The sequence below is a fragment of the Pristiophorus japonicus genome, chromosome 20 (assembly GCF_044704955.1).
Source record: "Pristiophorus japonicus isolate sPriJap1 chromosome 20, sPriJap1.hap1, whole genome shotgun sequence".
In the NCBI taxonomy this organism is placed as follows: domain Eukaryota; kingdom Metazoa; phylum Chordata; class Chondrichthyes; family Pristiophoridae; genus Pristiophorus; species Pristiophorus japonicus.
In genome coordinates, this window is record NC_091996.1 from 44,981,077 (window position 1) to 44,999,202 (window position 18,126).

The window sequence follows — 18,126 nt, forward strand, 5'->3', positions numbered from 1 at the left end:
AAGACTAAGGCCACACTTTACTTTGAGCTCACAGTGTTCAATCTGACTCTTTCTCTATACACAACACTCCCATCCTTCTTTTTATTTTAAATGCATCACCTCACACTTCTCTGTTAAATTGCACCTGTCACATGTCTGCACTTTCCGCTAACCTGTCACTGTCCCCCTGAAGTATTTTACAGTGCTTCTTGCTCTTTGTTTAAATCCCTATTTTTGTGTCAGCAGCATATTTGGATATCATGCTCCCTAAACTCGATCCAAATCATTCATATATATTGAAAACAAAAGTGGACCCAGCATTGACCCCTTCAGCTTGTGGAACTGTTGCACTGTGAGTGGCTTAGCCAGTCACATGATGTTCACAAGACTCAACAAAACCCCAGTTAATTGAGTTCAGGTTCTCTATGATGAAACGTGCCGTTCTGAGCCTGGTGGATGAACTGGTTGTGTTCAGTTTGAGTGTTAAACTTTGCTAATAAACCAGCTAGTTCTTGCAGCAAATGTGTCACTTTCAACTTTTAAGCCAAGAACTCATGAAGCAAACACACTACAATGATGATCTGTGACATCTGCAAGCAAGCCTTGTCCAATCTTTCTGACAAATAATGGATTCCTGTTTTAGGAGCGCAGCATTTTAATTTGTGTACCGAACAGAAAATAGTAATGCTTTCAGTGTTTAGGATACATTGGAGGCAATTTTAATCATCATCACCATCACCATTATAGGCGGTCCCTCGGGATCAAGGAAGACTTGCTTCCACTCTTAACATGAGTTCTTAGGTGGCTGTACAGTCCAATACGAGAACCGCAGTCTCTGTCACAGGTGGGGCAGATAGTCGTTGAGGGAAGGGGTGGGTGGGACTGCTTTGCCGGACGCTCTTTCCGCTGCCTGCGCTTGATTTCTGCATGCTCTCGGCATTGAGACTCGAGGTGCTCAGTGACCTCCCAGATGCACTTCCTCCACTTCGGACGGTCTTTGGCCAGGGACTCCCAGGTGTCAGTGGGGATGTCGCACTTTATCAGGGAGGCTTTGAGGGTGCCCTTGTAACGCTGCCCACCTTTGGCTCATTTGCCGTGGATGAGTTCCGAGTAGAGCGCTTGCTTTGGGTGTCTCGTGTCTAGCATGCGAACTATGTGGCCTGCCCAGTGGAGCTGATCAAATGTGATCAGTGCTTCAATGCTGGGGATGTTGGCCTGGACGAGGTCGCTAATGTTGGCGCGTCTGTCCTCCCAGGAGATTTGTAGGATCTTGTGGAGACATCTTTGGTGGTATTTCTCCAGCGACTTGAGGTGTCTGCTGTACATGGTCCATGTTTCTGAGCCATACAGGAGTTACTACAGCCCTGTAGACCATGAGCTTGGTGACAGTTTTGAGGGCCTGGTCTTCAAACACTCTTTTTCTCAAGCGGCCGAAGGCTGCACTAGCGCACTGGAGGCAGTGTTGGATCCCGTCATCAATGCCTGGTCTTGCTAATAGGAGGCTCCCGAGATAAGGGAAGTGGTCCACCTTGTCCAGGGCCTCGGCGTGAATCTTGATGACTGAGGGGTCAGTGCTGTGCGGCGAGGACAGGCTGGTGGAGGATCTTTGTCTTATTGATGTTTAGCGTAAGGCCTAGGCTTTCGTACGCCTCAGTAAATACGTCGACTATGTCCTGGAGTTCAGCCTCTGTATGTGTGCAGACGCAGGTGTCGTCCACATACTGTAGCTCGATGACAGAGCTTGGGGTGGTCTTGGATCTGGCCTGGAGATGCCGCAGTTTGAACAGGTTTCCACAGGTTCTGTAGTTTAGTTCCATTCCAGCAACAAGCTTGTCGACTGTGAGGTGGAGCATGGCAGCGAGGAAGATTGAGAAGAGGGTTGGGGCGATGACGCAGCCCTGCTCGACCCCGGTCTGGATGTGGATGGGGTCTGTGATGGATCCGGTGGTAAAGATCACGGCCTGCATGTTGTCGTGGTCACGTATTTTTGGGGGCATCCGAAACGAAGGAGGACGCTCCATAGACCCTCGTGATTGACAGTGTCAAAGGCCTTTGTAAGGTTGAAGGCGGCCATGTATAAGGGCTGGTGCTGTTCCTTGCATTTTTCATGCAGCTGTCGCGCTGCAAAAATCATGTCCGTTGTGCCCCGGAGGGGACGAAATCCGCACTGCGACTCTGGGAGGAGTCTCTCGGCCATGTGGAGAAGGCAGTTGAGGAGGACTCTAGTGATGGCTTTCCCAGTGGCTGATAGCAGGGAGATTCCTCTGTAGTTGCCGCAGTCAGACTTGTCTCCTTTTTTAAAGATGGTCACGATGACTGCATCTCTAAGATCTCCCGGCATGCTCTTCTCCCTCCAGATGAGAGAGATGGGTTTTAACCTGACCCACTGGCAGCACTAGTGGCACTGTACCCCAGCATGAATCAGGAAAGGCAGGGAAAAATGGAGAAAAATTGGTCGAAGGAAAATATAAAGATTTTTGTGTCCCTTCACTGTGGTCACACAAAAATGCTGTGGCACCATTACAGTACATTACAGCATTTGCAGCGCTGCATAGCTGACGTGAAATGTGTTGCTTTGAATTCTGTACTGCCTTTTAAAAATGTGAGGTCCTCCCATCTGTTAGATACAGTCGCAATCAAAGCTTAACCTAGATTTTCCAGACAGCCACTGCAGGAAATGTCTGTCACACTGACAGCAGTCTTAAAGCTTACATTTAAACTGTCAGCAGGAAAGCCACAGAGGATTGGATGGCTCAGTCAATCAGCTAATTTGATCCAGACTAATGGGACATCTATCACTCTGCTAGTTATGGATGTCCCAAAGAAAGAATGTTTGGGCACTATTCACCCAAGTCTTTCTGTGCAAAAGCTCAAAATTGTCCATAGTTCAGTACGAATTGGCAGTGGAATGTCTACGTCTCATTCAGAAAGGCTGTAATAATGGCTCATGGGAAAATGGAAATGTCAAATTAGTGCACTGAAATGTTCAACCAAAGCTGGGTTTAATTTACACTGAGCAGACAGTACAGAGAGCTTGACCCTGTATCTCACCTTTGGTATATCTCATTTGAAGTGCTTGATGCTGACAATGGACACCAAAAGTGAATTCACCAAGGATGGACATCCCTCACACTCGTGAGCACAAATATTTCAGCCAAAATGTAATGGGCTCAATTTTCCCCAGTATTTGCGCCATTTTTCTTGGAGCAGGCTGGTTTTTCTGGCCTAACTTAAAAATCCACAGTTTCCCCAATTAATTTGCACCAGCACAACTCAGTTACGAATTTTTTAAGTCTGTTTTTTTTTTCAGCCAAAGGGGCGTAACCAGCCAATGACGCCAATTCTGGCCATTTAGGGAAGTTTGGCCAGCTGAGAGTTACTCTAGTTTTGATTAGGCCAGCATATGTGGCCTGTCCTGAAAAACCTTCCCTAGAGTTAAGGAAATTGGCGCAGGCAAGGAAATTGGTGCAGCAGATGCCCGGACACACGGAAAGAATTGAAAAACACATAGCAGCAACTTACCTCCAACTCCGCCCGAAGGCTGTCCGGTCTCATTCTCGGTCCCCACACACAGAAAGGCTGTCCAGTTCCATTCTGAGTCCCCGGTTCATACACACAGTCCGGTTCCATTCTGAGTCGAGACAGAGAGAGAGAGACAGAGACAGAGAGAGAGAGAGATCAAGGCTCCACCCTTCTCGGGTTAGGCCACGCCAAAATGAAGAGATCCAACGGGGAAACTTACAATACTGCATGCTTTGTTGCACCTATTCGGGAAGATCAACAACTGTAAACATGTCCAATTTCAGGCCTGAATGAGCTGTTAATACTGTAAGTCAAGGCCACCAATCTCGTTATGATGGATAATAAATCCATAAACTCGAATAACACAATGTAGGTAAAAGGTCATGACTCAAACCTATGTTGGACTAGGGTTTTAACTTTATTTTGTAATCATTCCCCCGTAAAGTACATACAAAGACTTATTATTTTGTTTACTATATTAAATATGCAAATCTTTTATTGTGGTTCCGGACCTGGTGTTAATTTTACAGTTAGAGGCCTGACCTTTTGTTTTCTTATTAATTAGACTGCAGCTCTGCTCATATAGGGCCCAAATTTGGCCCTCCGGTTTTTTCAGCGCACTTACGTGAGGTGCGCCGACTTTCTGCTCTCAAAACGGCGCCGAAAATATATCACCATATTCTCCCCGCTTTGTGGACTGTCCTTGTGCTTGGTGTGGCGTGGCAATCACCGTGGGGAGCGGAGCTCGGGCCGTGCGGCTGACAGAGAGCCGGCGGGGGGGCGGGGCTAGGGCATACAAATGGTACATGCTGTTGGGAGTATATTTAGTTGTCTCAGATGAGCTTTCATTTTTAAAATGTACATTTTAGTCTGGCACAGATGTTTTGGATTGTTTCATGACCTTTTTGTCAGCATTATTTATGATTGATTTTGAGGTGTCATGGCAACTATCAAAACTTACAATAAGTACATAATAGACTTTTACACTAAACACATTAAGGCTCCCACAGCCTGTGTGTTCCCAGCCCCCCTCCCTCCTGCCAGTCCCCCTTTAAGTTCCCTCCTGCACCCTCTTTATGCAAGCCCAGCCTGCTGTGTCTTGTGTGTGGCCAGTTCACTGCTCTCCCGCCCGGGCTTCCCACCCACCGCACCTATCCCCGGCCGAGTGGCATTTCGTACCGGCCGGCCCGCTGACTTTCCGGGCTGAGTATGAAGGTAGGACTTAAGTTTTGTTGCATATTATTTATTTATTTATTATTGATGGTTTTTATGCTTCATGAATGTTGTTGAGAAGGTGTTTAGTGCTTTACAAGGTCCTCTCCGCTTCCCTTCCCCCTCTCCCCCCCCCCAATCTCTGGCTACCTGCGCTGATTTCTTCACTCTCCGCAAGGGTTTTCTGTGAGGCCACAAGTGGCCACATACGCTGGCCTAAGTTGGAGCAACTATTAGCTGTCCAAACTGGCTTAAATGGCCAAAACAGGCATAGGTGACTGGTAATGCCCCCTTTTGAAAAAAAAACGAAACTAAGAAAAATCCTAACTAACTCACTTACACTGGTGCAAATTGAATGTGCAGAATGGGGATTTTTAAGATACTCCAGAAAAATCAGTTGCTCCAAAAAAATGGAGCTACTCCTGGGCAAATTTGGGCCCATACAGAGGATCTCACTGATATACAATTTCAAAATTGCAAGTGGCAGATAAAATAACTATTAATATATAGCGAGACAAAGTACCAATTCCATGGAGGGCTTAGAGATATCATAAACCCAGAGGGTAAAGCTCAGGTTGTTTATGGGTGGAATTTAAAATCCAAGGTGGCATTACTTACCTTGCAACTCATTCCTCCCCCCCACCCCCTCCCTGCCAAGGATTTTGTTGCATCCAGGGACACACATGAAGAATGGCCAGCTGGCTGATGTATTAGATACTGGCCTTCAAAGAGCAGAGGGATGATGAGAAAAGAAATACGAATTTGTTTCCAACAATGTCTCAGTATTTTGCTGAAGAATTATTGACGCACAAGTACACTGTTAATACTTTGATTTGGAATATGTTAGTATTGTTGACACTTTTCAATCGAGAATATGATGACATTCGACTTTAAAAATAATGGTGCCATTGGGGAAGGTTTACAGTGAAAGAGTGGTACGGGGCCCAGAAGTGTTGAGGGCCCAGGGGCAGCATGGACCTGCCTACACTTGATATGTGTGCGCACTAGGTCCGTGCAGCAGAGCAGGTCTCCAGTTGTCCTGGTTAATCCTTGCCACTGGATAAAGGCCTAGCTCTGTCAAGCCCATGTGGTGGCTGATGTGCAATGGTCACCACATGTAAAAAAAATTCACGCACGGGCACCTTCCTCCCCCTCAACTGGAGTTCAGGACTGGAACATCGGGTCCTTTATTGAAACATCTGTGAACTCTCCTGGAAGCAAGTTATCCTCGCTCGAGGGACCGCCTATGATTGTTGCTAAGCTTTTATTTTGTTTAACATTTATATTACCATGCTAGCTTTCTGAAATTGGGATATGTAAACCTGGGATATTATTTCAGTGATGATATCACACAAAGACTCAACACATTCATATCAAATTTCTCATTCCATTATTTTTCTGTTTATTTTCAAAGACTAATGAGTTACCATACAATACCATTGCCGCTAATAATTTCTGGCCGAAACTCTTTTTTAATTAACAGTAGAAAACCATAAAACTTCTTTTTTTTTTAAATAAAAAAGTGTAATTCTGCATTCTCAATTTTATTTGAATAAACTGAAAACATTACTAATTTGTTCTACTTGTATTTTTGGTGAGGGGGAAAAAAAATTGTCTTCAAAGGGTTAATGGCAGATTATGTCATTTTCACATTTTGATTGCCTGATTAGAAGTATGTGGATATTTGCCCCTCTCAACTGGTCAGCCCAGAGTTGCGACCAGCTCACGTAGAGTGGGAAGTCAAAGTAAAGCTCCAGTTGCTCACCATTGACTTTTTCCTCCACCCTTACGATCATTGAACTGAGCACAGGGCATGATGGGACCAATTTCCTTGGCACTTGCTCCCAGGGAACACTCAATTCCCTAAGCACAAAGATCAGGACAACAAGGAAATCTAGATTGCCAGGTCCTAAAATTATTTTCCAGGTAGAGAGGAAAGCACTGCGGTGACATCAAGTTGCAAATGTCAGTGATTAAAAGATGTGAAGGAAAGGGTTAAAAAATGTTCTTCAGAAGCCTGTAATCAATAAGTGGATGTGGTACCCTCTTCAGTTCAGATTGGTAAAGGGGAAGGTGCAACGAGACCTGGGTGTCATAGTACATCAGTCATTGAAGATTGGCATACAGGTGCAGCAGGTGGTGAAGGCGGCAAATGGCATGTTGGCCTTCATAGCGAGAGGATTCGAGTATCGGAGCAGGGAGGTTTACTACAGTTGTACAGGGCCTTTGGTAAGGCCGCACCTTGAATATTGCGTGCAGTTTTGGTCTCCTAATCTGAGGAAGGACATTCTTGCTATTGAGGGAGTGCAGCGAAGGTTCACCAAACCGATTCCCGGGATGACAGGACTGACATATGAAGAAAGACTGGATCGACTAGGCTTGTATTCAATGTAATTTAGATGAGAGGGGATCTCATAGAAACATATAAAATTCTGACGGGATTGGACAGGTTAGATGCAGGAAGAATGTTCCCGATGTTGGGGATGTCCAGAACCAGGGGACATAGTCTAAGGATAAGGGGTAAGCCATTTAGGACTGAGATGAGGAGAAACTTCTTCACTCAGAGAGTTGTGGGCATGTGGAATTCTCCACCACAGAAAGTTGTTGGGGCCAGTTCATTAGATATATTCAAAAGGGAATTAGATGTGGCCCTCACGGCTAAAAGGATCAAGAGGTATGGAGAGAAAGCAGGAATGGGGTACTGAAGTTGCATGATCAGCCATGATCATATTGAATGGTGGTGCAGGCTCGAAGGGCAGAATGTTTCTATGTAACTCCTCACTTACACTTATCTGAAGTGCTAAGGAGAGCTGTTAGACCTTTTGGCCCCAAAATTAGTGAACTGTAAGGGCCGCCTATTTCTCGGCGGCACCTACCTTTTTGGCGCCCGCTGCCACTGGGTCCAGTCGGGAGCCATTTTCGCCTCGATAGTGTGGGTGGCAGCGGCAGGCAGCGGAAGTCGGTGGCCTGGAGCGGGCGTCAGCGGGTGGCGGCATCAGTGGACGGGAGGTGCTTTCCTCTCAAATCGGAAAACGTCGCAGGCCATGCACCACGCATGCGCAAGATTTGTTTTTTTTTGTAGTTCTATTCTCAACCTGACGTCAGTTTTGCTGCAATTGAGGCTGCTGGGACATCTGTGCATGCTCTTAAATGGTGATCACTCTCTTGCACCTGCCAGTTGCAGAGGGGAGAGTGTTGGCCATACAGAGCTGAAAACTTGTCATAAGCCATTCCTTAAGTGATTTAACATGAGTGGGGAAAAAAAGCATCAAAGAAGACAGTCAAGACCAGGCCCAGAGCTCCCTGGTTTAATGTTGAGGAACTGGAGGAGCTTGTATCAGAGGTGAAGCGCAGGTATAAAGACCTCACCCGGGATGGTCGTGTCAAACCTCCACCACCTCATACAGATGCATTTGGAGGGAGATTGGTGAGGCCGTGTCCTCAATGGGCAACATTGAGTGGGATGGAGACCAGTGTCGGAAACGATGGAACGAATTGGTGGCATCGGCTAGAGTGAGTAACCATTTATTGGACCCCTCCTTTACAACTCCAAAAGGTTATGTCACAGATGTGTGTGTGTGTGGGAGTGTGTGTGGGGCATGAGCAAAGGGGTAAAGGCTGCAATGTTTCTTTCTGCAGAAGAAAAATACGTCCAAGGCAGCAAGCCTCAATGCCACGAGAGGGGGCCCGGCAGAGGTGATAGAGTTGAGCAGCCTGGAGGAGCGTGCCTTGGCATTGGTGGGTGATCACCCCTGTGCCACCACAAAGGGTGATGCAGATCCTGTGCTAGAGCACGGTAAGGTTATAATAATCTCCGGTTTGAGTAACGCTCATGGCATGAAAGGTCATGCAATGTTAAGGCTAATGCATCTTAACTTACAGTTTGTCGACCATTATTGGTGTGCCCATGTAGAAATGGAACTCCTTGATGGCACAATGTGAGATGGGATGGTTCACGTCAGCTTGACCTACTCTTATAGACTGAAATGTTGTCTTCTACTTGCAGATGGTGAGTTGGACAGCACCAATCAATGCACGCCATCCACCTCTGGCACTCAAAGGAGGAGTGTGACCCCAACGTCATCCACCCCGATGTTGTCCTCAGCCCAAGACAGCGGATCCGTCCTCCATCCGGCCCCCCCCCGCCTCCCCATATCACCCACCGCACACAACTCTGCCACCCAAAGTCACGAAGACCAGGAGGGAGAGGAGGGAGAAGGACCCGTGGTAGAGGCAATTGAGGTCGAGGAGCTGCAAGAGGAAGACATCAGCCTTCTGTCATGTGTGCCAGCTGTCTGGAGAACCTCGGCGTTGGGCTATGAATTCATGGGCTTTGAATCGGATGCAACACGTGCAAGCGCTGCCAGGCACAGATGCCGTGGAGTTGAACCAACCAAGGCGCATGAACCCACAAGGACCCAACAAACTGCTGAAGATGCAGGACGGCTCACAGCTATTCATGAGATGAGCATTGACCTAAGTCACGATCTGCTGCAGACCATGGCTGGGATAGCTGCCAGCATCGCTACCCTCGCTCAGCACCATACTGACAGCATGGACCGGCTCATTAGTGCAGTGGAGCACAACACCAAGTTTGTTGCGGCGCTGAGACAAGTGATGGCTTCTGGGCAGGTCATGCGACCCCCGACCCCACACCATCAAGGCAGACAGATCCCGAAGAGCCGGAGATGCCGGGGCCTTCAGTCATGCCCCCTACCTTCTCGCCAAGACGGACACTTCTCCAGAGATCCGGCTGCCCTCCTTCACAACCTGCTCAAACAGAGGCAGTGAGGGGCAGGGGTGCGAGATGCCGTCTTGAAGGCGGGGCAAAGAAGAGGATAGGTGGTGGTGGCCGGTAGAGGGGTGGGTGTTGGTGGTGGAGATGGCCGTAAATTTTATTATGTTATGTTACTTTTGTAATTATGCACTTTTAAATACAGTCACAATGTTCACCCTCTCTTGCTCAGTGTTTCATTTCCATGTAATGGGTGGTGCCTTGTGAGAAACACACAGCTATCCCTCAGGTGTTCTGTTGTATTAGGAATATATTGCCCTCCACATATGATTCCACTGTACAATGGGTCCTGTCATCAAGCCATCGCGACATGACAAGTAAGGGTCACCAATGCAGAAAGGTTGCCATTTAATGAGAGTCACTTGAACTACTTGCAGGGCACACATTAAGGCTTGCAGTTCACGCCACTTTTTATGACGCCAAACATGGCGGAGTGTGACCCCAGAGATGATGTGTTCATCAGTTACATTGCAGTCCATTAAAAAAGAACATAAGAACACAAGAAATAGGAACAAAGTAGGCCATATGGCCCCTCGAGCCTGCTCCGCCATTCAATAAGATCATGGCTGATCTGATCATGGACTCAGCTCCACTTCCCCGCCCGCTCCCCATAACCCCTTATCCCCTTATTGTTCAAGAAACTGTCTATTTCTGTCTTAAATTTATTCAATGTCCCAGCTTCCACAGCTCTCTGAGGCAGAAAATTTCACAGATTTACAATCCTCAGAAGACATTCCTCCTCATCTCTGTTTTAAATGGGCGGCTCCTTATTCTAAGATCATGCCCTCTAGTTCTAGTCTCCCCATCATCTCTGCATCCACCTTGTCAAGCCCCCTCATAAACGTATACGTTTTGATAAGATCGCCTCTCATTCTTCTGAATTCCAATGAGTTGAGGCTCAACCTATTCAACCTTTCCTCATAAGTCAATTCCCTCATCCCCGGATTCAACCTAGTGAACCTTCTCTGAACTACCTCCAAAGCAAGTATATCCTTTCGTAAATATGGAAACCAAAACTGCACGCAGTATTCCAGCTGTGGCCTCACCAATACCTTATATAGCTGTAGCAAGACTTCCCTGCTTTTATACTCCATCGCCTTTGCAATAACGGCCAAGATACCATTGGCCTTCCTGATCACTTGCTGTACCTGCATACTATCCTTTTGTGTTTCATGCACAAGTACCCCCAGGTCCCACTGTACAGCAGCACTTTGCAATCTTTCTCCATTTAAATAATAACTTGCTGTTTGATTTTTTCTGCACGACCTCATACTTTCCAACATTATACTCCATCTGCCAAATTTTGCCCACTCACTTAGCCTGTCTATGTCCTTTTGCAGATTTTTTGTGTCCACCTCACACATTGCTTTTCTTCCCACCTTTGTATCGTCAGCAAACTTGGCTACGTTACACTCAGTCCCTTCCTCCAAGTCGTTAATATAGATTGTAAATAGTTGGGGTCCCAGCACTGATCCCTGCGGCACCCACTAGTTACTGGTTGCCAACCAGAGAATGAACCATTGATCCCGACTCTCTGTTCTCTGTTAGTTGGCCAATCCTCTATCCATGCTAATATATTACCCCCAACCCCGTGAACTTTTATCTTGTGCAGTAACCTTTTATGTATTTTCCCATCTTCCATACCTCATGTAATTATGTTCACACAATCAGTAGCAGCGATCTGCCATAGCTTTACATCTTATAACTTTTCCTTAATAACTCTGACCTAAGCTCATACCATCTGCGCAGTCACAATCAGTCATTAAATAGGTTCCACATGACATGGTCTCAACACTCTTGCAGGGCATCTCCATTGAGCCTTCACCATCCTCAGCAACTCATTGCTGCTTCCTCTTCAACGGAGTCATATGGAGTTACATATCTGACCTCCATCTGTGCTGGTTAAGGTCCATCACCTCACTATTTATGCTGCAGCATCTGAACGATATCTGGAAAGTGCAGCGTTGCAGGACTCTGAGCCATTCTCGCTGCCGCCTGAGTCATAGCCAGCTCAGAATTGCTTTTTGCCAGTGGTCCTTCTGGCGGGTGGCAGGGCGATCTTAGTTGGTCGTCGCTGAGGAAAGTGCTGGATTTCCAGCCTCCGGCATGGGCGGGCGGCAGGATGGCGTGGCGGCAGAACCGCTGGACCAATTTACCGGCGGGTGGAACGTGGGCGACAGATGGGCAGCACCAGAGGAATCACTGAAAAAAACTTCATTTCTGGCAGAACCTCGGCGGCTGTGGGCGGGACCTCCACCAAGTTCAGGCCCAATGTTTTTGAGTGTATACAGTTACACTAGTTGTAGCAGTGGTGTAAAGCTAGGTAACTTCAGTGCACCCATACTAATGAGCTCTGAGGGGCTTTGATGGGCATAAGATTTGCACTGTTAAAAAGATTGAGGAAAGATGTCTTTAGTGCAATAATAGCAGATAAGCGCAAGTGCTGAAGACAACGAGAAAATTCAGAGCCATAGTAATCATAAGTAGGACCAAGAATTATAAATTGCACTTATCCTAAACAAAACAGGATGTAGCAGAATGTTTATTTCCCTGCTCCAGTCCCACTCCGGCATCTCCGTCCTCGGTCTCCAACACTGTTCCAATGAAGCTCAACGCAAGCTCGAGGAACAGCACCTCATCTGTCATTTAGGCACTTTACCTTCTGGACTCAACACCGAATTCAACAATTTCAGAACATAACCTTTGGGCTCCCTTTCCCCCTTCCCAGCCCCTTCCCCACCTCCTGATCTTATGTATGTTTTGAATCTTTTTCTCCAATAGCAGCTGGTTATTTTTCTGCCATTCACACCCTATCTAGACTAACCTTTTTCTAACTTCTGTCATTACCATTTCAATTCGGTCCATCATCCGTTTTGTCTCTCTAATCTCTCCTGCCTTCCACCCTATCATGGACCTTCCCTTTTGTTCTTTCTTCCCCTCCCCCTTTCAGTGCTCCTTAAGGTCTGTTCTTTTTGATCATTCGCCAGTTCTGACGAAGGGTCATCGACCTGAAACGTTAACTCTGCTTCTCGCCACAGATGCTGCCTGACCCGGTGAGATTTCCAACATTTTCTGTTTTTATTTCAGCATCCGCAGTATTTTGCTTTTGTGTAGCAGAACATATATGTCTCTTCATACCAAGGAGTTACAGTTACTCCATCTTTCAATATAATTCTAAGAAAGGACATATAAGAATTGCAGTTTTGGAGCTCAGGCCTTATCCTCTATTCCTTAAATTGCTATTCATGTTACATAATACTCTATCAAAATAATGTAATAGTCACTCAAGCCTAAATCATTCACAAAATTGAGCAAGTACATCTGTTCTGCAGACCCCTGCCTGGTTAGATTTGCTATGTATATAATACTAAGATTATAAACCTGTTTATTAAGAAATGGTTTACGATTTTGTTACATGCAGCACAATCTTCTCCATATATTTTTAATTTTTATCACTGATATTTAACTTTTGATATTTAGCTTTAACATCAAGTACTTGTACGTCAAATAGGACACATGACCAGATACAGATGCCCCCACTCCCCCACTCTGCACCAATGTAGATTTTTAGAAGCTAGCAAACATTTTTCCATTTCTCATACCACTGATTCGTGACATCGTTCCAAGTGAAAGTGCAGATGAATATCAATTATTTGCAAATTAACAACAGTTTTGCACTATAGGTTTGTGCTCATTAGATACTAAGTGAAGTGCTTTGGGTATTCTCAACCCAGTTGTTAGTGGGTACAAGACCACAGATGAAAACTGCTCATTATTTTTCGCAAATTGCCACTAAAATAGCACCTTAAATCAAAAAGATTACAAAAAAGTCAGAGAGTGAGATTTCCATCTGACTGCACCTACATTCGCCTCCCAAAAATCTGCAAGTCCCCTCTAAGACATGTGAGCATTTATATAAGAACATAAGAAATAGGAGCAGGAGTAGGCCATATGGCCCCTCGAGCCATTTAATACGATCAGGGCTGATCCGATTATGGACTCAGATCCAGTTCCCTGCCCGTTCTCCATAACCCCTTATTCTTTTATCGTTTAAGAAACTGTCTATTGTATTAAATGTCTCAGCTTCTACAGCTCTCTGAGGCAGCTCCACAACCCTCTGAGAGAAGAAATTTCTCCTCATCTCAGCTTTAAATGGGCAGCCCTTATTCTAAGATTTTCTGCTCCAATTCTAGTCTCCCATATCAGTGGAAACATCCTCTCTGCATCCACCCTGTCAAGCCCCCTCATAATCTTACACGCTTCGATAAGTTCACCTCTCATTCTTCTGAATTCCAATGAGTAGAGGCCCAACCTACTCAACCTTTCCTCATAAGTCAACACCCTCATCGCCGGAATCAAACTTGTGAACCTTCTCTGAACTGCCTCCAAAGCAAGTGTATCCTTTCGTAAATATGGAAACCAAAACTGCACGCAGTATTCCAGGTGTGGCCTCACCAATACCCTGTACAACTGTAGCAAGACTTCCCTGCTTTTATACTCCATCCCCTTTGCAATAAAGGCCAAGATTCCATTGGCCTTCCTGATCACTTTCTGTACCTGCATACTAACCTTTGTGTTTCATGCACAAGTACCCCCAGGTCCTGCTGTACTGCAGCACTTTGCAATCTTTCTCCATTTAAATAATAACTTGCTGTTTGATTTTTTTTCTCACACTTCATGACCTCACACTTTCCAACATTATACTCCATCTGCCAAATTTTTTCCCACTCACTTAGCCTGTCTATGTCCTTTTGCAGATTTTCTATGTTCTCCTTACACATTACTTTTCCTCCCATTTTTGTATCGTCAGCAAACTTGGCTACATTACACTCAGTCCCTTCCTCCAAGTCGTTAATATAGATTGTAAATAGTTGGGGTCCCAGCACAGATCCCTGCGGCATCCCACTTGTTACTGTTTGCCAACCTGAGAATGAACCATTTGTCTCTATTCTCTGTTTTCTGTTTGTTAGCTAATCCTCTATCCATGCTAATATATTACCCCCAACCCCGTGATCTTTTATCTTGTGGCACCTTGTCAAATGCCTTCTGGAAGTTCAAATACACCATATCCACTGGTTCCCCTTTATCCACCCTGTTCGTTACATCCTCAAAGAATTCCAGCAAATTTGTCAAACATGACTTCCCCCTTCATAAATCCATGCTGACTCTGCCTGACCGAATTTTGCTTTTCCAAATGACCTGCTACTGCTTCTTTAATAATGAACTCCAACATCTTCCCAACCACAGATGCGAGGCTAACTGGTCTATAGTTTCCTGTTTTTTATCTGCCTCCTTTTTTAAATAGGGGCGTTACATTTGCAGTTTTCCAATCTGCTGTGACCTCCCCAAAATCCAGGAAATTTTGGTAAATTACAACCGATGCATCCACTATCCCTGCCGCTACTTCTCTTAAGACCCTAGGATGCAAGCCATCAGGTACAGGGGATTTATCCACCTTTAATCCCATTATCTTACTGAGTACCACCTCCTTAGTGATTGTGATTGTGTTAAGTTCCTCCACCCCTATAGCCCCTTGACTCTATCCACTGTTGGAATATTGTTCGTGTCTTCTATCGTAAAGACTGATACGAAATATTTATTCAGAATTTCTGCCATCTCCATGTTCCCCATTACTAATTCCCTGGTCTCGTCCTCTAAGGGACCAACATTTACTCTAGCCATTCTTTTCCTTTTTATACACCTATAGAAATTCTTGCTATCTGTTTTTATATTTCATGCTAGTTTACTTTCATAGTCTATCTTCCCTTTCTTAATCATTTTTTTAGTCATCTTTAGTTTACTGCCCCATGCAAAAGACTATGGTCAGCTTCTCCAAACCAATTCCCTTCATTTCCGTCCCAAACCTACCCCAGATAATGAACACTGCTGTAAATGTGGCAGTAGAAGCTGCAGCTGGTTACCCTGAGTTGGATGCAGCTTGGAGGAGGCCAGTTTTTGTGCTCACATTGATGCTTGATGTTTCTTTACCTGCATAGTATTCTTTAAAGTACTTTGGGATCTCAGAACTTTTGCTGTTACTTGTACTCAGCTCTGCACATAGATTTGTCTATGCATTATTTTTTATGAAGTTGTAAAGTCCTTACTCTACAATATGAAACCACACGAGGCACATTCTGGGGACAAGGTCACTCTGTGACCTTAACTCTTTATTCACAGGACTCCAAAGACGATGACCCTGTGTGGGACCTCCCTTTTTATACCTGTGTGACCAGGTAAGGAGTGTCTCCCACAAGTTCACCCCTTGTGATTAAGGTGTGCATCTAGGTTGAGTGTATACAGTAATACAGTGGTGTTAAATTGTGGTTACATACATGACATCACCTCTCCCCCCCCCCAAAGTCTTATTGGGATCATAGGTTTAGTCTTTCAGGTGGTCTATGCTCCCTCGTGGAGCGCCACAGTTGGGGCTCTGGTTGTTGAACACTGACGTGAGTGTCTGTCACCTGTGGTGATTCCGGCCTGTCCGGGCTGACCGCAGGGACTGTGCATTCTTCTGATTGCTCTTGTTGCTCGTTCACTGGCAGTGTTGTGAGCTCCATCTCATGGTCTTCTTCAGGTTCCTCTGTGTCGATGCTGAACCTTTTTTTTTACTTGGTCCAGATGCTTACGGCATATCTGACCATTGTTGAGTTTTACCACGATGACCCTATTCCCCTCTTTGTCAATTACAGCGCCCTCAAGCCATTTGGGCCCCATGGCGTGATTGAGGATGAATACAGGATCATTTATTTCTATACATCTCCCCTCGAATTACGGTCATGGTAGTCGTTTTGTGACTTGCGCTTGCCCTCAACTATGTCAGTCAGGACTGGGTGAATGAGGGACAACCGAGTTTTGAGTGTCCGTTTCATTAGTAGCTCTGCGGGCGGGACCCCCGTGAGCGAGTGCGGCCAGGATCTATAGGCCAGCAGGAGACGCGATAAGTGGCATTGTAGGGAGGGTCCTTGAATCCTGAGCATACCTTGCTTAATGATTTGGACCGCACGTTCCGCCTGGCCATTGGAGGCCGGTTTGAACGGTGCAGTCCTGATGTGGTTGATGCCATTGCCCGTCATAAACTCTCGGAATTCGTAGCTTGTGAAACATGGGTGATTATCACTAACCAGGATGTCCGACAAGCCATGGTTTGGAAAGATCGCACGTAGGCTTTCCACGGTGGTGGATGACGTGCATAAATTCAGAATGATGCACTCGATCCATTTCGAGTAAGCATCTACCACAATAAGGAACATCTTACCCATGAATGGGCCCGCGTAGTCAAAATGAATGCGTGGGCCAGGGCCACGGGCTGAGCGGGACCTCCCTGGGGGCATTACCCAGCTGGGCACATGTCGTGCACCTGCGAACAGAGTGTTCCAGGTCTGAATCAATTCCAGGCCACCAAACGTGTGACCGGGCAATGGCCTTCATCAGCACAATGCCTGGGTGCTCACTGTGGAGTTCCCTGATGAATGCCTCCCTGCCCTTCTGGGGCATAACTACCCAGCTGCCCCATAGTAGGCAGTCGGCTTGGATGGAGAGCTCATCCATCCGTCTGTGAAATGGTCTGACCCCCTCAGGGCATGCTCCGTGTGCAGGCGCCCAATCCCCAGTCAGGATACATTTCTTAATCAGGAATAGAGGGGATCTCTGTTTGTCCAGATTTTGATCTGGCGGGCTGTGCTCAAGTTTGGCAGAAAGTTCCCGAAATAATTCAACAGACCCAGGAATGAACGCAACTCCAGTGTGTTGCAGGGCCTGGGTGCTCGTCAAATCGCCTCTGTTTTGGATTCGGTGGGCCGAATTCCATCTGCAGCAACCCTCCTGCCCAGAAATTCAACCTAAGGAGCTAGGAACATACATTTAAACTTCTTGAGTCGCAGGCCTACCCGGTCCAGTTGGCATAGCACATCCTCCAGGTTGTGGAGGTGTTCCTCGGTGTCTCGACCCGTGATGAGGATGTCGTCCTGGAATACGATCATTCCAGGAATGGATTTAAGCAGGCTTTCCATGTTTCATTGAAAAATCGCGGCTGCTGATCGAATGCCAAACGGGCACCTGTTATAGACGAACAGTCCCTTGCGTGGTGATGGTGGTCAGTAGTTTAGCTTCGTCGGCCAGTTCCTGGGTCATATAAGCTGAAGTGAGGTCCAACTTGGTGAACAGCTTGCCACCTGCCAGTGTGGCGAAGAAGTCCTCTGCTCTCGGGAGCGGGTATTGATCTTGTAGGGACACCCGATTGATGGTGGCCTTGTAGTCGCCACAGATCCTGACAGAGCCATCCGCTTTTAGGACAGGAACGATGGGGCTCGCCCAGTTGCTGAATTCAACAGGCAAGATGATGCCCTCTCTCAACAGCCGGTTCAATTCGCTCTCGATCTTTTCCCGCATCACATACGGCACCGCTCTGGCTTTGTGGTGCACTGGCCTGGCATCCGGGGTGATGTGTATCACTACTTTAGTGCCTTTAAAAGTCCCGACGGCAGGTTGGAATAGTGAATCGAATTGTTGTAGGACTAGTGAGCACGAACTTCGCTCCACAGATGACATTGCATGAACATCCCCCCCATTTCCAGTTCATCTCGGCTAACCAGCTCCTCCTCAACAGTGCGGGATCA